The sequence below is a fragment of the Tachypleus tridentatus genome, chromosome 10, assembly GCF_004210375.1.
Source record: "Tachypleus tridentatus isolate NWPU-2018 chromosome 10, ASM421037v1, whole genome shotgun sequence".
NCBI lineage: Eukaryota > Metazoa > Arthropoda > Merostomata > Xiphosura > Limulidae > Tachypleus > Tachypleus tridentatus.
This window is the reverse complement of record NC_134834.1, coordinates 132,234,584-132,259,481: the sequence shown is the minus strand read 5'-3', so window position 1 is coordinate 132,259,481 and position 24,898 is coordinate 132,234,584. Positions and strand designations below refer to the sequence as shown.

The following is a 24,898-nucleotide window of genomic DNA, read 5'->3' as shown; positions in this document are numbered from 1 at the left end:
ATTTCACAATGTGATACAAACGCTTGCGTTTTAACAAAATATAGCTTGGTAGTGTTTATCCTTTAAATTGATCAATTCTTTGATGCTCTTGAGTTATACATTTTTAGTACGTTTTGTGATACACGTAGGGCTTGTTAACCCTAATTTTATTTCAAATCTGCAATAAGCCTTTTTTGTTTCCTTTACGCGTTCTGAATTCTTCAGGTTATAAGCCAGTGTAGGCTGATGTAGAAACAAGAACATTTAATATCTTGTAACCATGTTTACTTCTCTTTCAAATTACTTTTGAAGAAAAGTGTTTTTTCTTTGTTTAAAAATAAACGTTTTACTTAGTTTGAAGTGGTCTATCGACAGGTCTTGTTTACAGATGATGGAATAAATAGTGTTTAAATGACAGTGCCGCGATACGGTGTATACAAGAACACTTTTATTTAAACACTGATGTTTTGAAGTGAATAGGCTTTACATCTTCTCTTTAAATAACGAGGAGGAACTTAACGGATAGAAATAGACATTTCACCATTTGTTTTGCGGGTTACGGTTTTCGAAAAAAACGTTTGTAAGTTCCTCTAAAACCAACAAAGAAACACGCGTTTCAAAATTGTTGCTACGTAAAATTCAATTCCAGCGCAAGATTTCTGGACGTATAAATGAAAAGTAACCCAGTTACTGCAGGTTCGTTCAGATATGTGAAGTAAAACGGTTTTGCTATTGTGTATATTTTTTGTGTTTATTAATTTTATGTAAATTCACGTAGTTTTATTTTCGTATTTCTAATTATTGTTGGTCTTTACGAGAACTCATTAATCTAGAAGTATTTCTTTTTGCTTAGGTAAGAAAACACTATAAAGCACAAATGTTTAAAATAGTAAAATGATAAAATAGAAATTTCTCTTACACGATTAAGTTAAATAGAATTGTTCATTTAATAACTTCCTCACGTTCTTATCAAAATAATTAATATCCAACTTACCAGTACGGGTCTCTTTTGTCTTTAGAATAATTTAGAATCTATATTTTGGTAAAAAGAAATTAACCGCAAATACGCAAAGACCGTTAATATTTAGCCACAGTATAGAAATGACAAAAGTGTAGATGTAACATCTAACATTTTGTACGTTATGGGGGGAAATGGGGAAACACACCAAATCCAACTGGGTGCTCATTGCATTTGTTTGGCGTACATGTTTCACTAAATCTTAATTGAAACGAAGTTCTTTCTGGGAATTTTAACAGCAGTATTTTTAAATAGAGAGATATTTTTTCACTTTTTACGAACTAACGCTGCTCGCAAAATTGCTATAGATTAACTTACGGTACAAATCTTCAGATTTACAGTAGGTCATGAGAATAAAAAAGCCTTTAAATTAGTATATGTTTGTTAAAATAGACTTTTCCTCCTATTTTCAATACTTTCAGAAAATAAATGTTGATACTAATTTACTTATTAATTTTTTGAATTATTTAATAGTATAATTAGTATTTAATAGTATTTTATTATTTTAATTATTACCTGAAAATGTTGTTTCGACCAGAATGAGTGAGATACAATGTCTAAACGTAAGTAGTCCAATGTAATATCTGTTGGGCTTGACTGTTAGGGACTAATTTCTGCAGTTGAAGGTTTCCTAGTCCATAAAGTGGTTTTGTAGGAAATATATAATTTTATATTTCTTTAGATACGGTTGATGGAAGATCATGTTTTGTGCCCTTCCATTATGTTCTGCTTCTTTTTTATCCCCCTTATATTCATGACGTATATTTGCGAATTAGTGTTAGCGGTACAACGACAATCCAGTAACATGCGAATCATTGTGGACCTAAAATACGTCATTACTTTGAATCTTTAAAACATCAGTGAGCTCATTCACGTGTTAAAGCATGTGTGAACTTATTGTGTATCAATAACTTTTATTACAAAACATTTTTTTTCAGTGTTATGTAGTACTTTGTTTATGCTTTTTTAACATCTCATTGCTAGTTTTAACGAAAACAAGAAAATCAAACTTGCAAAAAACCCACTTGGGATGGCTAATTCGAATTTAACCCAAGTACATTCCAGAAGAGTACCTATGCTAACAAAAAATACTTGAAATATTTGAAGAAGTGTAAAGAGTTTTCACACGAAAATAAAAAACACATACAGTCTACTCGAACTAAAACGAAGTAAGTTCAGAACAGTAAAACGATGAAGTTACAGAGAACTAGGTTTGCAAATTCTTAAAATAAGACTGTGAAATTTTCTAAGAAAATACTAGAAATGCTTTACGTTATTTTGTCAGAACATAAAAATATGTACCATATCAGCAGTCATCATAGGTTTTAGTATTATATAGATGAAATCCCTCTAAGAGCATGTTGCGTCTTCAGAGTGATGAAATTAAAAGTTTTAAAAATATGCAACTTGCATAATTAAATAATTAAAATTTTGCCACTATAAAGAAGGAAATAAAACAGCCAGTGGAAATATTATTTTGTACCTGCTAGAAGTTGCGTGCCAATTGAAAACTATTACTGTCAAAATAATATGTCAGTGTTAACTACTTTGTAGAACAATAGTTATTTGAGCTCAGTGATGACGAGAAAACCCATTTGTAGAGAAACATATATATAAAAACGGCTGGTTTGGGTTGAGAAAATTGCTTATATAGAGGAGCGAACAATGTTCCGACCTTCTTCAGTCATCGAAGAAGGTCGAAACGTTGTTCGCTACTCTACATAAACAAGTTTCTCAACCAAGCCAGTTATTTGAGCTGCATGTGGTACAAAACAGGAAGTATTTTGCTCTCTTTTCAATCACAATAATTATATGTTATTTTTATCATGAGCAGAACAGTAATAAAATGTTTGTAAGTATATATGGAAGTTCGTTTTTGTTTTGAATTTTGCGCAAAGCTACACGAGGGCTATCAACGCTAACCGTCCCTAATTTTGCATTGTAAGACTAGAGGGAAGGCAGCTAGTCACCAGTACCCACTGCCAACTCTTGAGCTACTCTTGTACCAACGAATAGTGGGATTGACTGTCACATTATAACGCCCCCACGGCTGAAAGGGCGAGCATGTTTGGTGGGACGGGGATTCAAAGCCGCGACACTCCGATTACGAGTCGAGTGCCTTAACCACCTGACTAAGCCGGGCCTGCACGTTTTTGAAACGTAGAGTGTAGTTTAAATTTCAAATAATTGTCAAATAACGCAAGTAATTTAGATGTTTATAAGATAATCGAACTGAGTAAAACTACATTAGTCCCCTGCTAGTACAACGATTTGTCGACAGATTTGCAACGTTAAAATCAGGCGGTTTGAGATCCCCTCTCTAAACTCAACAGATAGCCCGTTGTGGCTTTGTTATAAGAAAACACATAAAACTACATTAAAATATTTATTTTCCTTTTACTTGTTAGTTCGAATTAGTACGTATCTTTTTTTTTTATTTACTCGGTTCTCGTTATATTAAGTTTTTCACTATTTTTCAAATATGTAAATGTTTTAATTACCAATTTCAATCATTTAATTACTGTGTGACTTAAATCAACGGTTCCCAAACTCTCTTAGCCTAAGGCTCCCTTGATGTGAAGAAAAACGTTTGAGCTCCCCCCCCCAATTTTTAAATTTAGTATGGTCATTGAAAAACAGTGTTGTAGTGAAAACAATAAAATCCCTTCTCGACATAATCTTTATCGGTTTATCGTTCATATAGAACTAAATTTAATTCAGCATCCTTGTTTTCTGCCAATTTTTAGAAGCCTCAGAAAAAAGCTTCATGACCCTCGGAAGAGACCGTGAATCTCTCGTTGAGAAACACGTTTATTCTTTGTTTTGATTAATGAAACGTATATGGACACATGAATGTTACTTTTGAAATCTTAATTATGCTTTCTAAACAAGTTTTATTTTTTTTAGAGGGAGGGCTACCATCTTATCCTTCGTAAGTCAGACCCGCATTATTAAAATAAATGTTTCGCAGTACTGTAATTAACAAGTGTTTTTATAGTACGTAGAGTGCTAAGAAGATATTGAACAACAGAAAAATTAAGATAAACTGTGATAAAAATTCAGGTCAATGAGAATCTTCTTGTACGGAAGGTCTTACAATTCGAAAAGCAGAACTCTCTTGAACAAAAAAAACAAATTTGAAACCCAATCTCTCATTCTCTTTAACACTTGTCACTGACTTACACCAGTTTCGTGGCATTCTAATCCTGATCAATAACTCGAGAAAAGTGGAAATCCAGAGAATACAACTAGACTTCATGGATTGGTGACGTATAAATTGTATGTATGGTGTTTTGAAGTGTTTTTTACTTACAAAATGCTGTGATCCTATATGTAACTAATGTATTCGTGCGAATTGTTCAAACAGACAATTGTTTAATATATTAAAAACAAAAGTGAAGCCCAAGCTATCATTCGATTTACCATCTATCACTGAAATTGTGAAATTCCTAAATTAATATAGGATTACTATGTGAGTAAACGACATTTCTATGATACTGTATTGAAAAATTCCAATTACAAGAAAATATTCTTTCAACTATTTCTTAATGTATACAGTTTTAAAATTTGAAGATTTTGTGTGATGAAACTCTGCAAATCCTAAAGGGATGTTTTGCTCTACGCAAAACGTCATATCACAAAAAAACAGCAGTTGTTTCACTTCATTTTTATAAAAAAACAAAAAACAAGAGGGAATGCTCAATAACTGCATTTGTAATTATATTTCAAATCGGTCATGAGATGGAACTGTGAATTAAAAGTTTTTACGTGAAAAGAACAACAACGTAAAGTCGTTCCATGAATCGCTATGTCACAGCTAAAAGCAGCATTCTATTCTCTAACAGTTATAACATCTACAACTTCCAAATATATGGAATTTGTCGAGAAGTAAAGGTGTCAGTTAAGTATTTAACAAAATTTCTTTCGGACATGTAGTTCATTGCTCAGTTTTTAAAAACATCCGTCAAGCTACAATTTTGACATCAAGAGAATCAGTGTCATATCTATATTAATAATACATTGTACCAAATGATCTATTCCCGGACAACTTAATGTTTTTGAATATTCTGTTGTATATGGTTAGACAATGATTTTTTAAGGTTGTCGGTTGATGGTTTAAACCAGTCTAGCTATGTGATGAGCAGAATACAGATGGACCATTATGGACAACAACGCTTAAGGACAAACAAATAACTAAACTATGTGGTGCATTTCGTGATTTAAAGTAAAACAGGTAGTGTAAAGGTAATTTTAGAAACAAGTAGTTTGTTGGTTGCCTGTTCCTAAACAGATTAATGAGCTGCATTAACCGAACAAGTTAAGGATATCGGAGATGCTTCTTTTTCTCGAAGTAAATTTTAAATTTTGTAGACTCCGACTATTACGCAATCTTTGCAACAGCTTAAAGTTTAAAACAGATGGAATTTAGGATCTAGGGGTAGTTCGTAGGGATAAGAAATTTAGCAGGGATACCAAAATCGGTTATTTGAAACGTGTATTTTCGATCTTTTCATGCTCACAACAGAGGCGTTGACAGTAAAATAAGATAAGCGATGAACTAATTACAATAAAGATTAAATGCTATAGACTAGGTGGAATTCTTGAACAATGACTTGAATAAAAATCAAAATGTATTTTAGAGTAAAAGTTGAGAAAGGACACTTTTTTGCATGATTTGGACTTGCAGATCTAAAAATGTTTGATTCTCAAGCTAAGTTTTTAGTTGTTGAGCTGCTATTTAGGAAAAACCAAAGAAGACATTTTACAGCAGTCTTTTTTTTATCCTATTAGTTTTTAGTTGTTAGGCTGCTATTTTGGAAAAACCAAAGAAGACATTTTACAGCTATGTCCTGCTAAAGTTTTTTTGAGGAGTGTTATAGCAATTATATTACATTTATAAGATTAATATCTGATTTACAGATATAGATAGATAGATATAGATATAGATAATTATTTCATTTTATAACATGCAGTAAAGTATTTGACATATACAAAAGCAATAATCATGACAAAATACTTTAATTTTATGGGGTCGAGACCACAGCATGTCAACATTTTTTTTTTTTTTGCTTTTCTCAGGAACATCCTATCAGCATAAATAAAGAACTGAGATGGCCAGGTGGGTTAAAGCGTTCGACTCGTACTCTGAGGGTCGCGGGTTCGAATCCCCGTCGCATCAAACATCCTCGCTTTTTCAGCTTATGTTCTACAAATGTACTGTCTATATTTTCTGCACAATTTTAGTGCCCTATGTATGATGGAGAAAAACCTATTGATTTGTTATGACCCCTGACCCATAGATTTAACATTTTGTGTCATAGTCACTAGTTCTATGTGTTAGATACACCAAATTATTTTATAAAGTAGGTTAATTACAAAAGTTTGGTATCTATATACCTAGGGCACATGTAACAGCATTGCAACAAAGCTCTTCATAGCAATCTTACCCAAACATAGCAGTAACTACATAAGAGGAATGACATAAAATGTCCAATTGGTGGCTTTGTTTGCCAAATGGAAACTCAACAACTCAGTTTTGAGATTGGTAAGAAAATATTTTGGATTCAACTGATTTCAAATTACGTAAAAACATCTTGTTTCCACTTTTGAACTCTGAAATACCATTTGATGTTTCTTTTCTAGAAATACTGATTTGTCTATTACAGAAAAATGTTGCTTGTCGGATAAAATTATATCATATCGAATAATTAAGTAAAACACAAGGTTAGGAGAATACTGTTAGTATGGAACATCAAGATGTCAAGAAAACATCATTTTCGGGCACACTGTAAACATGAAGGATTACGTGACCATGTCGTAAAGAGTTTGCGCATGTACGGAAAGGACAACGGTTAAATCTAGATAATATTGTGGAATGAAGATGCAAGAACTTTTACGGTTTAAATGGCCATAAGAGATGTGAAAATAAAATTATATATATATGGGATTTTAGTTTTTAACTTCTCAGAATTCATATATAATTTTCATATTAATCTACACGAGCCTGGAAGGCAGATAGTCACTCAGCAGCACCACCGCCATTTCCTGGTTAACTGTTCTTGTCTGATCGAATAGTGGGATTTGAACATCTCTCTCTTTTAACGCGTCCACGGAGAAGATAAATTTTGTTGTAACAGGAGGTGAACCATGAACCTGAAATTCACACTCCACACATACTAACACCAGGTCACTTCCGATCTTGGTATTTATTTCGGTCTCAATTTTGATTCATGACAAAATGACAAATCCGAAGTGAGCAAGAAATTTAATGTTATATCAATAAGGCTGTATGGGCTTTCGTAACCGTTTGTGAACGATACAAGCTTGGAAACGATTGTACTCAGATGAAGGAAAACTTAAATAAAGCTAGTCCTCTGGTGGATGTTTTATATGCTGGTTAACAGACATAATACGCAACAAACTCATGTAAAACTGCAGCCTTACGCTTTGGGCTGATTCGATCATGAGCATTATATACGCTCGTTGCTGCACAACGGATAGAAGTCGTTTGAGTATGACTGTAGCCTTACATAACTGGCTGGTTCCGTCATGGATGTTTTATCAAGGCTCGCTTCAAGCAAAATTTAATTGAACACTAAAAATTTTCGATCTGATTAACTTAGTTCATGTAGACGAATAATTACTTAATACTAGAAGAGCAACTAAATTAATTAAAAGAGAAATATCTCAAATGGCGTTTAATTAATTACATATCTTTCATTTTTTATCAGTCCTATTATTTAGTCTGTTTTTCTCTTTCAGTTTTTTCTTATATCAGACTAAAAAAGTATAATTATGATTTTATGAACTTTCTTAATAAACTGAACTGGTAACTCTTTTCATTTATAAACATGTTTTATTTAGGTATATTTGTGTCATAAGATTGAAATAGTTGTTAAGCGTTAAGTGACTTAAACTTCCCAAGTTTTAACAAATAATATACGATGAATATGTTTGTTTGCTTGTTTTTGAATTTCGCGCAAAGCTACTCGAGGGCTATCTGCGCTAGCCGTCCCTAATTTAGCAGTGTAAGACTAGAGGGAAGGCAGCTAGTCATCATCACCCACCGCAAACTCTTGGGCTACCCTTTTACCAACGAATAGTGGGATTGACCGTCACATTATAACGCCCCCCACGGCTGAAAGGGCGAGCATGTTTGATGCGACCGGGATTCGAACCCGCGACCTTCGAATTACGATTCGAACGCCTTAACACGCTTGGCCATACCGGGCCTCGATGAATATGTAGTTTAACAGTCACGATATCCTAAAAATACGTAGGTCCAATAATTCTTGATAAAAATGAAATAGAAAGCTGTTTGGAAAGGTGGACCTTTCTTCTTCAGGGGCAAACTGGGAGTCATGTTTACATGTCATCAGTTTCATAAAACTATTATAAAACATGATATAAATATAGCCAGTATATATTATTACAAGTTTTGAAGCATGTACTGGTACATGTTTTAGTAGAGCAACAACCTATATTAAAGAAATACATAATTTGTTAATTCAGCATTATAAAGGCGTTTGCTTGAAGATCATGAAACCAGAAAGTCGAACTTCAATTAAAAGTACGCCCAAACTGGGTTGTCATGGTAACATATGGCTGAATCTTATAACTTTCCATCTCGCGTACTTATAGCATTTTATTTTATGAGTTTTTCTAAAAATGCATTTTACAGAGTACAGTTAGAAGGAATTAAATCGGTTTACTTATTCGTCCAAATTATTTATTTTGAATAGTGCATTTATTTTGTTACATACCACATAATAGATATACCAGTCCAATACCCTCCCGTGAAATCTCAAAATGAGAAACAGAAAATACATTGAGAAACAAGGAATTTTCGGCTGCTGTGTAATGATTTTACTACGTTAACGATTTCTGTTTGGATTCATAGTTGTTGTTGTTGTTCGCAATGATGCTAACCGTTTAATTCAACGAAAGTATGATAAGATAGCATACCAGACGTCTCTTCCTCAAGTTTTAAATTCCAAAACAATCACGGAATCTCGAAAAACAAAACGTTTTAAATAGCTTTAGTTCTATAGTGTTTTTGTTTGTTTTTTTACAAAAAACAATGTTGTGTAAGGAGTCATTCGCCTATGGTCCATGCTCGATGTAGGGTATTTTTAGACTTCAAAGTTTTCATTGTTACCCTGTACCAAGGTGTAATAATTTGTTTGTGGTTTAGTATGTAAGAATAGGTAGCAGTGATATCAGCTTTATTGGTAGTTACTAGATAAAACAATATTTAGTAACATATTCCAACTCTCTTTTAGTTTCTGGCCAATTTCATTTTTGTTTTTTCTTGCTATAGTATGCAGTAATACTAATAAAGAAAAGCGATATTTTCTGAAGAAGCAGTTGATGGAACGGTTAACATTGATATTATTAGTTTGTTTCGTTCTACGTTCAAATCTACTACGCTATATCTATCGAGTGGATCGAACCTGTAATTGTAGTGTCTTAACTCTTCAGGAATACAGTTGAGTCATCTGGATACAAACATTGTCAAACTGTTTGTCCTGTACAAAGTTCCAACATGAAAACGTCATGTAATTATGTGTAACCAGATGGCTAAAGGACATGATCTCAGGGTCACCGCAGAGAATAGTTTTCTCCTACCTGTCTATTGTAAGAAAATATTCACAGACACAAAAAATAGCACTGAAAGTTAATTGCATTTTGTATTAAAAATGTTCCGCATCTTGTGGTGATTTTAGAATAACTTCTTCCGTACTCAGCCTGGTGGCTATATGTTTGACACCACACTTTGCACTATGGCAGTTTTCTTTTGTGAAAAACAGGATGGACTTGACACTGTACATCTCAACCAACTTTCCACAGAGATACGATTTACGTGATACTTAACTTTACAAGATCACGTTTAAGTTACGTATATCAAAAGCACTAAAGGGTATTAAAGCTGTCATGGAAGTCTTGTTAGTTATATGGTCGAAAGAGATCGCTGCAATTCCAGCTTTTTCGGTCATTTTTGTCGCGAAAACAACTGTTGATTTTGCGAGATAGCTGGTAACTTGTGAACCTTTGTTAATTAACTTTTTTTCCATAGTGTTATTAACAATGACAGGAGATATGTCTCGCTTCCAGATAATGGTTTTTTGAATTGGAGGATTCCTTTTTAAACCAAAGCGCTCACTTTATAGATAAATGCGTTGTTCTGGATTAGCCTGAAGGGGAATGAAATATAACCAGAGTCAGAAACGTATGTTTCTCTTTATCCCTGTGATTGTGAATCGGTATCCAAAGAGTTTATAAAGTATTGACTTAACGCTTTGTCGAAGGTTTCGAACACATGTTGTATCAATACTTCATTGTACTGTAAATAGACATATGTAAAAATATAATAATGATATGCTTACACATATGAGGCCCATTAAGAATTGTCATAGCATTATTGACAGTTTCGATAACACGTTCAGTCAATACGTTATGGCTCTTTTGGCTCTCTATCTATTGTTTCATAAAGTGTTGATACAACGCGTTAATTCAGTACATTATGACTTTACATATGATAGACAACAAAGCCGTAACGTATTGATTCAAAGCGTTGCCGGTCATCAACAACGCGTTGAATCAATACGTTATAGGTCTCTTAGCTACCATCTACAGAACCATAACGCGTCCGTCCAACACGAAGCCGACGTTTCGGCTAAGTAATGAACCATAGGTGCTGATAGAAACACTTAAGGCTGCCAACTGATTTTTTATTTAACAAAATACCATGGGAGCTAAAATAAGGCCTAGAAATTAAATATGCTTCTCGACAATATATATTGAACAATGGCTAACGTATACGTTCAGTTAGACCACAGCATCATTAACGCAAAGGAAAACAATCGGCCTCAAGAGAGAGTAACCGGTCATTAAACATAGTTGAGTAAAATACGTTCCATTAGCTCACAACATCATAAGTGCAAATAAAACCACTCAACTTCAGGAGAGAGAGTAACATTATCATGAAATATATTTAGAGCAAAATAAGTTCGATTAAATTAGAGCATCGTGAATACCAAAGAGAAAACTTTGCCTCAGGAGAGAATAACTGTTCATAAAATACTTTCGGTTATTTCTTTAACAAACATCATGAATAAAAAGAACACATGACCTCAGGAGAGAGTTACTCTTCAGAATTTAGCTAATTATGTAGATCACGTAAGCATAATTTCGTTAAAAGATAAACAAAGTGCAGTAGATATAGAATAACCAAGCAATCATTAGTTGAATTTAACAGAACTATCCTATACTCGGGGTTTGGCTTCGTTCTTTTGTGATTAGTGATTGGTTATTATTCGTCAAATGTTTGGTGCGTAATGAACGATTATTAAAAGTGATAATAACATAATCTGACACTCAATGCTGGATCATGTTGGGCCCAAAAATATGCATTAGATGGTTAGTTTTCGTTATACTCTCATTAATAGACACAATCAAGTGTATTTGGTGGACAGTATATGGTTAATTTACTGTGTGTGTGCGATATTTACAGTGACGGCGTAGTTGTCTACTTAACATTTGGGTATTGCTTTTCTTACTTCTAACTAATTTTGAATGACAAGAAATAAAAGTCCGAAAAAATAAATAAAATAATGTTTCAGAAACCACATTTTTTCATAATGACGTAAGGTTTTTCACGTTCATCTTATTATAAGTCACCAGCTAATTTAATTTCCTTAAAGATCGGTTTCTTTCTTATTATTTTTTTAAATAAAAATATTCATTTTTTGTGATAACATTTTTCCAGTTGTCAATTCACAGCGGATAAAACGTATAACTTCCACTATTGAAGTTCTTTTTATAGTAGCGTTAAGTTTTATGTTGTTGATTCCTAATACAAAGACGAATATTACAGTTAATGTTTCAGATTTAAGATTTAAAATACTATACTCTGAAAATAGAGAGTTACTGTTGTTTTAAATGTTTAGTTATATTACCTTTCTATTCTTTGTTTTTATCTCACATCTGTCAAACACATTTTATGGAGATCAATTGACATCTACAGTATTACTTCCTACTAGAACTCAAACTGAACGATCGGTTGACACACAAATCTAATTATGTACCCTCAGATCCGATTTATATATAGACGTACATCTGTTACTTTGTTGGAAAACACAGAGACCATAACCCAATGAAGTGCGTCACTGAACGTTTCTCTGTTTGGTTTAATGTGACTTTATATGCGGATAAATGAGTGACCTGAGGAAACCCCACTATATTTTCTCTGTACCATCCATCAGGTCACCGCGTGTGTACTAATACGAAGAACAATTTCCTCACTGCAATCCCTATGATTCCGTTAACTTGATTGGTATCGGAGTCCAATGTCAATCCTCTGTTGACTTACAGTGCAATAGTAACTATTGCAAAAAATAAACATGCAAATACACTCTGTGTTAATTTTTAATATCAAGTTAATTTAATCAGGTGATAAAACAATAGAAGAAGTATAAATACCAAAATAAGTGTAAGTTTTAGTTAGAGAGTAAATAGCATGCTGATAAGCAATGGGGATTGCCTGGAATAAGTAAAATGTGACACTTGTTTTTATTATTTAAATTGCACAGCTCATGAAGAAGTATTGTTTGGTAGTACAAATTGTAACAATCTGAAATCGAAACTCATATAGCTTTCTTTCTGTACTAAAGCACGTAATTATCTTAACATCGGTAACTATCTGAAGGGAACATCATGTAAGTTTAAAACTATGTCTATCCAGATCAAAATACTTAGCAACACTTTGTAAAAAATCAGTTAGTAGTGCCCCCTATCCCCAAATCTTAAGGGTCGAGGTCTGTGGTTTTCTCTTGTTCTATGTTCCTTACTGTCTGCTCCAACTTTCCTGATTCAAGTTTCTAATCAAAAATCCTTTTGCTAACGTCATCGAACCAAATGAGTGTATACCTGCATCTTATCCATCAAATCCTCTGACAACATTTCTGATTCAAGCCCCGTGTTAGTGATAGAAGAATACTGAAATTTTGTATTCGAATATAATTTCTGACTATATTCGCCGTTTTCGAATATTTACGCAATTTACGTATTTTGTCTCTTTTTCGCATTATGAGTTATTTATCCATATTTTTTTACCTGTTACAGGAGGCTTGAGGCTTGTTTTATTTGTTTTAGGTAATGTTTGTTGTTTCAAACTGAATAAGAAAAAAAGCCAATTCTGAAATAAAGAAGGTAATGATAATCAATCTTAATCTAACAAGTTAAATTAAATGAAGCAACAAATAAAAAACAAAATTAGACATAAGAATAGAAAAAAAACTCTACTTTTAAAATACTCACTGGTTTGCGAATTTATCCCGTCACCATAGTGTCCATATTCCCCCCCCCCTTATTAAAACCTATAAGGATTGATGGTACATTTAAAAAAAAAAAAAGCAGCAAAATATCCAGTAAGTTACTTGTTCTGAAGCAAAACGAATTAGCGTCTATCACCGAAGATTAATTGATCAGTAGTAAATTTGCGCAAAAGGAAAACGAACGAATATCACGTTGAGAGAGCAACGAATGCTTTGAACTATGTTTTTTATATCAGTGCTTTTGCCTGAATGAAATAAATTGAAGTATTATCTATGCTCGTATTCGATGATAAGTACACAAAATTTTATTTTAATAGACGAGAAGTCAGGAGCTGTTCGAATATTGGATCACTACTTCTCATTTTCTAATGTCATCGAACCAAGCGAATTTCTATCTGTTTCTTGCTCTTCTTCCTTTGACTGTTATCCATTAGAATCTCTGTCAACTTTCCCTCAGACTCAAATAATACATCTTCAGTTTATTACATATGACCGTAAAGTAGTTGTTGTTTTGTCTTTGTAGGTTCCCATACTTCTTAATTAATTCTTTTTTCTCAGTAGCTGATCTCCGTCATTTATTTAAAACATAACATTTCAAACGTTTTAAACTGTCATTTTGTTTTAACAGACAGGCCTAATATTATATTTCTGATAACGATTTTTAGCTGTGAATAAAGTCATTTAACAATTTGGCACTACTTTACGCCAATGAACACCTTACCGCATATAAAGACTTGTTTAGAGTATGAAAATTGATAGTTACAGAAGACTTAATGGGTGGTAGTTGGGATTTATACTAATTCGTTTAGATAACTAGTTGGGACTCTTCATACTAGTATAATTCATTTACTGGGCTACCAGTTAGTGCCTTACTACCATAATGGGGGCTAACTTCAAGAGGTAAGTTTGTTTAACTTACTTACCCCCAAACAGTAGTACCTTGTTTTTATTAATTATTTTTTTTAAGTTCTTTTCCTTTACTTTGGAGAGCACTCAACTTCCCACAATCGTCTGCAGGCAATGAAGGGTTATATGGACGTGGGACGTTGTGGGCTTGAGCGATCCTCTAATTTATATTTCTGTTATTTTTCACTTTAATTTCTGTTGCTATTCCTCTACTTTACTCTAATTTAATTTATTTTATTTCTTTATATGAGACTGGCGAATGGAGGTAAGGACTAATAGATGGTGTATACCTACCGCAATTTGGGTCCTACTTCCGCAGTTACCTCGAAAACATAGAGTACATTTTATATTTCACATTATAGCCTGTACCCTGGGATTCTTTCAATTGATGCAGCGTTTTCTTTTTTTAGTTTTCTTTCGGATAATTCTTGGCTATAACAAACTAAACACGCACACACACGTGAGAGGTGTAATAGATTTACTGTTGTACATTTATTTTAATGCCTACATTTGTTTCAGTGCTGTTTTATTGTTTGTCTGTGATGTATATTGTTAGCTGTATATTGCACAAGTCTCACCTGTTCTCGAAATCTGTAGAATATTTTTTAGTGTAAGAATAATCAACAATGTACTTAGGTGTGTATGTAATACTGGTGATTGATAGTATTGTTGCGAAGCAAATTTTGGTGAACGTTCTAGAGTCTCACGTGATTCGTATAAAAAGCAACGCGCGAAGAGAAAACGTTATTACAATTATTACTGATCAATTACAGTCAGTGTGCTATAGGCCTCTAATGCTATAATTATGATTAACTCATATTAATCAGAAAACTAAAGAATTTGACTAGGAACGATTATAGATCTCGAACATTACAAACTGTTCAACTTCAATGAATTAACTTCGGACGTAGTATTTCTATGAGGGCATTAAATATCTTCGCTTTACAAGTCTGCTTGTAAGGGTGTGAGACAAATCACGCTAACTTGTGAACCTGGATTGTCGATAAAGTATTCAGTTCTAGACTGAATATAAGAATCAGTATTGTCTTTAAGTTTGTAAAACTCTTGTATATAAACCATCATTTGTAATAACTATTACTAATAACTGTTATTTTAAATTGTATTGTTTTTATGTTTGTATGTTAAAATATTTTTGTAAGTATATCAGTCTTCTTTGATCGATTGTTATTGGCAGAGTATTCATGATGAAACTTTGTAGAATGGACGGAAACTGTCTGTTGAGGAGACACGAGTGTAGAGGACTTGAAGACGAAAGGCGGAAGACTTTCGAAACGTCGTCCTTCTGTCTCCACAACAGGCAGTTGCCGTCCATTCTATAAAGTTTCATTATATCAATCTTGTTGGCAAATAACATAAATTTATTACATAATGACATTTAATTAACTTCTAAATTCAAATTTCCGGTTACTTGAAACATTAATACGTAAAGTACCTAGTTTACCGTAACATAATGAATTGGAGACTCGTTCGAAATAAATTATAATATCTAGCATAATAAATAATAAGCTGGGCGCTTGTCCCGGATAAATTATAATGCGTAACACTTTGCACACAAATTATATAATGTTGGTGATAGCTCACATCTTTGTCATATACGTTTGTTAACCGCAAATAAACTAGTAAGTTAGTTAACCAATAATTTGAAATTCCTTTCTTCATTCCCGTAAAAATATTCAAATTTGAATATTTACTTAGCTTGTCCAAGTTAGCAGCAAGATATCCGTTAACTTCTTATGATTAACTCTATCAGAACCTTTTTCGAAGTCCATGAAGCGTACACAAATATTCGTATGGTACTTTCCTGTCTTAAGACCGAATGTGTTCCTTAGTGTACTCGACCTCTTCTAAAGCCAATATGGTCTTCTGACACTGCATTCCTGAAATTATGTTTAATTAATTGTATTGAAGATTACTTCTACTGACATTTTTGATATGTGACTGATGAAATTGATAGTTCTGTATTAGCAATTCTCAACGGCGTTAGGTTTTTTGGGGGGATCGGCACAAAAATAAACCGTTAATGCCCGCTGGCATTGTTCCTCCTCTATGAACTGAGCTACAATTTAGTCAGATATTTAATTTACAATGTGGTATTTTACTTTAGAAGTTTCCGAGAATCTCACGATGTCGCAAACTTTTCCAGTTTAAGAACTTCTAATGGTTTCTTGTACCTCCATTTCCAGAATTGTCCGCTCATTGTTAATTGCTCTACCACATCCAGAGTCGACTCCTCTTCTGTATCATCGTTATACAGTTCCTTAACATGCAAAATCCACTAGTCCTTAACATTCTCAACTTCAAAGAATATCTGGTTGTTCTTGATTTTGATATATTTTTCCCATATTTTTGTTCCTTCCTAAACAATTCTCTTCTTTCAGTGATGTCGAGAAAACCCACTTGTAGAGAAATATATATGCAAAAAACGGCTCGTGAACCTGACGATGACCAAAGAAGGTCGAAACGTTGTTCGCTCTTCTACGTAAAATATTTTCTCAACCCAAACGAGCCGTTTTTGCATATACAATTCTCTTCTTTCGCCAGTCGTTTCTAGAATTTCGTTATTCATACAGATTTCAGTTTTACCCCTTCATCTACTCACTGTTCTCCACAATATTTTGGCCTGGCATGGCCAGGTGGTTAACGCACTCGACTCGTAAGCCGAAAATCACAGGTTCGAATCCCCGTCACACCAAACATGCTCGCCCTTTCAGCCGTGGGGGCGTTATAAAGTTATGGTCAATCCCACTATCCGTTGGTAAAAGAGTAGCCCAAGAATTGGTGGTGGGTGGTGATGACTAGCTGCTTTCCCTCTAGTGTTACACTGCTAAATTAGGGACAGCACGAATTTCAAACAACCTTCTTCCTTATAAGTTCGTTTTTTTTATTTCAAATCTCTTTTAGCCTTTGCCACAAATTTCCTGACTATGTTATCTATTATAAATTGTTTTAATCCTGTTTTTCCCACGAGAAGCCTTAAGTTAAGCTTTTTTAGTTTTAATTATTCAGTGAAGCATGAAACTATGATGACATTCAAGTATCTAAATTGTGAGTACAAATTCATTACTGCTTTTCTGATTATTTAATTCTGACATTTTTTTTAAGAATTAGAAGGGTCTCTTACATTCATAACATAATCTCGTTTTCGGCTTTACCAGTTACTTTGATCATATTGGGGGGACAGGACAACCTCACATTTACTTATTACAGTGAATACTTGAACTGTCCTTGGGCTGTAGAACTTATCACAACATATGAAACTTTACCATTCCTAACCTATCTCATATTTCTAGTTTCTTACCTCAAAACCACTTTTTCCATATAGTGCGTCGTTCCGACCTTCACCCGCCTTCACATTGTAGTTACCCTTTACCATAAGATATTCTTCTGATATGGTGCTTCATAGTTTCATGCCTACCTATTTGATAATAAGTCCATGAAATCTTAGAAACTCCGATAAGGTTCATTTGCATACAGTGTAACTCTGTTTTTTCGACTTTCCTTGCGAAAAAAAAAGACTTCTATTTACTAAAAAAGTATCGTTCTTATCTTTCTCTAGTCGGTGTGTTATTTCACTGTCGAACGGTCGGGAATTTGCCGTGAACCAAAATTATAGATGCTAAGTTGGAATGACTCGTTTCTGTGGGGAAAGTCAATATTTGGTAGGTACTTTGCGCCGCAGACAAATAAGCACTTCATTAGAATACACAGAAAATTAAAATAGAATGTGATTAGTTCTGAATATTACACCTCGTTCTCAAATGTTTTCTTTGCTATAACATTGGATTTTTGGATTTTCCTTGACATTCCTTGTCGTAACAGTTCAGTATTTGTCTTGTTTAAAAATTAGTTTATTCTTTTTACGTTTCGATTCTCGTAAATTAATCCTCTGCTGAAGCTAAAGATAAGTAGCCGGAGGTTTCCCGCAATGTTTTGAAGATTATTTGATTCTTTGACTGCTTCAGGAGATAATTATCTCAGTGCAGTATTTCATTGTTACATTATTGACGCTCTTATAAGAGGGCAAAATAGCATTTAAATGTCATGCACTGAGAATTAACATAGGTTCATTTATATTTATGCTTCACTCTTGTTGCTAATATTAAACAAACTTGTTTAAACTTTTGATAAAACAAACACTTGTGATAAATAATATTAAAGTCCCGCGTATTTCAAACTTTAGTTTTATTAGTAGATTTGGAATGGCTACACAAATTTATTGAGTATTTTACTCCTTTAGTATCTCAACCAACATAACCGGCTTAGAAGTCCAGTTCTGTTGGTTGAGATATTTCGATCTTCTGTAGAATACTATTAACATAGAAATTTCAGAACTTATTTTTCTCTATATGTGCTTTACGAGTTTTAGAATTAAATTAAAGCGGGAACTTGTGTTTCGTATAAAATCAAAACTAAGCAGGTGTTATCTTCAGAAAGACAACAGCCATTTTCCTCCTCTTCTTTTCTGACCTAGATTTTTGATGTAAGTAATTTACCACATGTAGCTCAATAAAACCTACGTGTTATATACGAGATAGACTTTTAGCATAAGAAGAGAACAGACATTGTTTTAACGACACTTAAGAACTATAACACATTTGTTTCATTTTCATAAAATGTCCAGAGTTGAAAACGCAAAGCATATTCAACAGCCTATTGCGGACTGGAACTTTAGACGTTTAAACTCTCAGCCCTTTGACCTAACCACCTGGCCCAACCATGAATTTCAGAAATTACCTTAAAATAAATAAAAGTACCATTTATACGAACAAGAATGGTTTATTCAGTAGACCGCAACAAAGTACATGGAAATATAAGCATTTGGAAACAAAATTACAGCTTAAACTAACATGGATGTTTTGGTAAGAAACCTTTCAAAAATCATTTGTAATGCTGACAATCTAAAGAAAGTACTTGTCAGTGTAAGCAGGGCGATTGAAGATGAAGACTTAATTCTTATATTTGTAAATGATATTTTTACAGTGTGATAGCTACGTAGTATTTTGTGTGGTTGTCAGTTTTATTAGTGAATTGTCTGCTCATATATATATATATCAGGATATATATTTCTAAAATGTTATTTTTAATTACATAGGCCTAGGAATTTAAACTTCATATAAACTATGTTGGCTTTAATAACGGATTTTCTATAATTCAGTTACACAGATTTCGAAAATAATATTAATTTTTTTATATCAAGTAAAGATTTTATTTTATAAATCGGGAAGAAAACCTCTGACTTAGATCAGATTATTATTTCGTTTACCGCAATGAACATCTTTTATAATTGCATTTTTTATGTTTTTGTACTAGAGCGATCGATAAAACTTTTACGTCGCGATTGGTCTGGAGAAGTCTGTAGCTAGTGTTTGTCAACATTTTAAAAGAACGGCACGGTATGGCAAGGTGGTTAAGGTACTCGACTCGTAATCTGCGGGTGGCGGTTTCGAATCCTGAAGCATCAAACATGCTGCCTTTTCAGCCGTGGGAGCATTATAATATTACGGTCAATTCCAGTATTCGTTGGTAAAGAGTAGCCCAAGAGTTGACGGTGGGTGGTGATGACTAGCTGCCTTCCCTCTAGTCTTACACTACTAAATTAGGCACGGCTAGCGCAGATAGCCCTCGTGTAGCTTTGCGCGAAATTCGAACAAACATGCAGACTTATGTAAAAGAAAGTATAATGGATTGTGAAAAATCTGCACCTGATGGAGAAAAATAGATATTATTTTCGGATCCAGTGTACAGGAAATACTGTTGAACATGCTAAAAGTTTAAGCATCGCAGGCTGGTGTTATTGATTATTTTGGTGTTTAACCATTTTTGCTCGAAGTTTGATGTTTTAATTTTTGTTTATGATAAGCTAAATAATTTATATTACTAAGGTTCTCAGTTTTATCTCTGCTGTAGGACTGTACTCTTAACAACAAAAGAAGTGCAAAACATTTTGCATAAAATATACAGTAGGGAGGTATGACCATCCTGTTACAAAGTAATTGTCTCGTCAAATTTCACTAAGACACGTACGATAATTGTAAGTTCCTCGAGATAAAGCTGAAATTACTTTCAATTTCCACATGTAAACTATTGATGAGAACTTTACATTTGCTTTAAATTATAAATTTTATCTGTAGGCTGTTCAATTACTTGATTGATAGTGTATAGATAAATAGTGGTTAAGTTTAATCAGTGATGACGAGAAAACTCACCTGGTGAGAAAAATACATATATAAAAATAGCTGGTTTGGATTGAGAAAATTTTGTATGTAGAGGAACGAACAACGTTTCGACCTTCTTCGGTTATCGTCAGGTTCACAGAGAAAGAAAGAGGTAACTGAGCGATAGCTGACCACATGTTTGAAGGGGGTTGTGTAACTGAGTGTAGGAATGTAGAGGGCGTACTAGGATGTTTGCTTATATTTATTAATATAGGTATAAAGGTGTTCCTTTGTATTGGTTTATTTTGGCTTGAGTTGTATAAGATGTATAAGTTGCAGTGTTCGAAAACGTGTGGTGACTTTTTATGTTCTTTGAATCTGGTTTCCATTTTTCTACTTGTTTCTCCAATATAGAAGTCGTGGCAGTTATCACATTGTATTTTATAAATAATGTTGATGTGGTGTTTGTCAGTGTAGTTTTTACATAGTATAGACCTTAGTTTTGTGCTGTTTTTTGAATAAATTTGGTATTAACTGAAATGTCATATTTTGTTACTAGTTTTTGCCAAATATTGGTTATTTTTCTGCTAATGTCGGGAACATATGGTATGCAGCAGTATATGGTTTCGTGATTTCTTAATTCGTGGGATATATTTACTTTTGTTAGCTGATTTTGCTTTTTGTCCAGGTGTGTGCGTATAATGTTTTCTACGGTTTGTGGATGAAACTTATTTATGTTGATGAAGTATTGTTTTATTTTGTCTAATTCATCGTTAATTGTATCTGGTGAACATAGTTTTACGGCTGTGTTTATTTGGTTTCTTAGTATGTTAAGTTTTTGTTTTGTTTCATGTGCTGAGTCCCAAGGAATGTATAGTCCAATATGGGTGATATTTTGGTGAATTTTTGTTTTAAATTGTGTATCGGTTCTTGTAATTTTGAGGTTAAGAAATGATATTTGATTGCTTTCTTCCTGTTTAAATGTGAAGTTAATGTTGGGATGTATAAAGTTAATGTGTGAAAAAATTAAGTGTGTGTTCTGTAGATCTGAATCCCGCAATCGTGTCGTCTACATATCTGTACCAGTATAGTGGTGGATGTAATGCTGTGTTAATTGCTTGTGTTTCAACTTGTGTCATAAAAATATTGGCTAGAACTGGTGATACTGGGTTGCCCCTTGAGCCATTTGTTTTTATATAGTTGTGGTTGTTGAACATGAAGTTTGTTTTCATTGTGGTGAATTCTATGAGGGTTGCTAATTGGTTGCTTGGAATGTCTATTGATGGGTTAGGGTCTCGAATATAGAGTTCCAAGGCGTATGGTCAGAACGTGCCTTAATAAGATTATATATTTAAAAAATGTTAAATAGTAACACTCGTTATTTTTTGTATATTTATTATTAACTAGTTATATCATTTTCTGTCATTTCACTTGCAATAATCAAGTTCTGTTTTACAGCAGTTAACCTTTTACTTAAAAAAACGGAACCTGGCATGCCCTTGTGGATAAGACGTTCGACTAGCAAATCTGTGTGTTTCACATTCGAATCCCATCACCGAACACGCTTGTCCTTTAAGCCAATGATGCATTATAATGTGGTGACCAATCAAAAGTTTCGGTGGTAAAAGAGTAGTCTATGAGTTGGCGGTGGGTGGTGTTGACTTACTACCTTCCCTCTAATTTGCCATTTATAAGTTAGAGAAAGCTCGTCGCAGGCAATCGTTAAGTAACTTTACACGAAGTTCGAGAAACAAGCAAATAACAACAAGAAAAGAGAACGCTCGTTTCTCGTAATATTCTACGATTTTAAAACGGACCAACAGTATGGTTTAGATATATACAGCCGTGAGAACATATAACACTCTTAGATCAGTCTTGTCAGTCAACGGAGATCAATATAACGATTGCCTGTTACGTATCCACAACCAAGGTCATTTATCAAAGAAGGAAGAAAACAAGTTGAAACTTTATGAGGAGTGTGGGGGTGCTTTCCTGACAGAAACGACAAAACATTGGCTTAAAATATACACAGTTACAGTATTCTTGCATGTACGTTTCCTCACCAGTCAAATGACTTTGTCTTTTATCAAGCTACTTCAATGAAAATTATAAGAGACAAGTTCAATATTTGATAATTAAATTAATAACCCTAGCTGGAGTACCCGTCCCTGGGGCGTGTAAACTCATGACTAAGGTTATCTTACAACATACATTTGCTCCATAATATGTAATTGTAAAAAGACGAAACACAGACCATTAAAAGAGCAGAACACAAAAATTTTAAAATTTTATGTATTGTCCTTTGAAACCAATGAACATCCATACCAAATTTGATGAAAATCCATTTACAGGGGCTTATTGGTAAGGAAACAAAACATCCATAAAAAAACCACAAAACGTAAAATGCTAACCTGAAAACCTAAACTGAATACTTGCATGCACCTAATGAACTTTCATACCAATTTGAGTGAAGATACATCTAAACCTTACGAAGTTTTTACATGGTTATACAATAGATAGTACTATTATATTTATATGCATAAGAAAACATTACGTTACATTTTTAGAACTTTGTTTTGCGTTTCAGGCCTATCTTAATAACTCGTACCTCCATCTAGAGAACGTTTAAATTACGACATTAATAATATTCAAATGGAGAAAAATAAGGTTCTCCTTAATGGGAAACGGAGACGAAACGGAAAAATCGTGACCTCTGTTGCAAATCTTCATTCACACAAGATAAAATTTTCGCGAAGTTGGGGATTGCGCGTCGTGTAATTAAAGGTTTTTCCAGGATCATATAAGCAAAAGTTCTATTATAGCATGATGCCTGGAATTAGAAAGTGTTTTAGATATACCATTTATCCACTGCCTACACTGAGGGACAAGCAACTATTCTTGAGCTTAGGAGAGACTGAACACTTTTAATTCAATAACCTGACCCAAGCTGTATAATATAGAGACCAACTACCCCAAAACTTTATTAAAACTATATAATATAGAGATGATCTATCACTATAGCCATATTCAAGCTGTATGATATAGAGACCATCACTATAACCTGATCCAAGCTATATAATATAGAGACCAACTACCACTATAACCTTATCGTTACAAATATGGATACACCAAAATGAGTTAGATTTATTTCAAACATTTAACAAATCTAACATTCTATGCTTCATTCAGACACCTTCGCTCACTATCAGCAAATAACGTAGTCACAAAATTATTCAGAAAGATTAACAAAATTTGAAGTAATCACCGAGAGAACTAATGGTCATATCTAAAGGAGAAATAAGGTCGTTGTCTTCCTAGGCCGTGTAATGTATATATATAAAAATTATCTTTCATTTTCTCATCGGGAAACGTTAAACGTTACACATATCTAACGATATATTGATTGTTGAAACTGTTTTCTGTTATATAATTACACCTAAACAAACCATATTTTCAGTATAATTTCCGAATGGAATAAATACCTTTTAACAATTCTTTTTAAACTAACTAAAAATGAAGGAACATATTTGTGTTGCTTGTAAGCTTTAAGAGTTTAATGTAATCCTAAAGTATGTATGTTCAACGTAATATGTAATTTAGGTTCAAGTCACTGTTGTTTTTAAACATCTAATTTCCAGATGCGTCATACCCAAGTATTAGGTTCTTTACATAGCAGGCTGGACGTGAATAAGTGGTTAGCATTTCCGGATTATAAACCCGAGGATCCATATTTCACGACTCGTTGTCGCAATTACAAGCTTTGCATTTTTGGGTTGTGAGTGAGTGATAAGAGCGACAAACATGCTGACAGAGATGAATCTCTGTTTGAGCTGTGCCAAATGAACCTCCTGATGGAGGCAAACTCTCTTTTAGCGATACCTAACGGATATAATATTTTCTTTGAACTGTGCCAGAAATATATTCTAGCAGAGGCGAAACTCTTTTCTAGTTGTGTCAGACTAACATCCTGATGGAGGTAAAACTCTCTTTGAGCTGTTTGAAGACGAAAGCAGAGATTTTATACGAAGAAGTTAATATATTTTAAATGAACAATATTTAGCCGCGCTAGACAACAACTTCGAAAGTGAAAAATCAATTAAAATAGATTTGTTTTAAATAAGTCTTAACAAAGGAGAAGTTCATTTGAGGTCGGTCAGACAAGCTTATAAGTTTCAGCGCAAAGATACACAGTGGGCTATCTGCACTCTGCTCATCACGGGATTGAGCCCCGGTTGTTAGTTTTGTAAGTCCGTAATCTTACCGAGGGACTTTTACTTACAAATATGGCCAGTGTACTTTAGTAGATAGACATTGCTTGATTTATGAAAATAATGCATATAGCATAATAGATGTAACGTTAACGTAATCCGTATCATGGTTTCTGTTTTTTTTCTTTTTTGCAGAGTGGAAATATCTCTCTTGTCCGTGTCTTTTGTACTAATCGTTATACCGAGTTAAACTTTATTCAAAATGTTTTCCTAAGC

The 24,898-nt window shown here is 33.5% G+C and overlaps 1 protein-coding gene across 2 annotated transcripts in view; it reads left to right on the top strand.

Annotated features, from left to right (window-relative positions):
• The window catches only part of LOC143230337 (adenylate cyclase type 5-like), a 207,302-nt gene that overhangs the window by 21,462 nt on the left and 160,942 nt on the right, over positions 1-24,898 (top strand). The window lies entirely within an intron of this gene.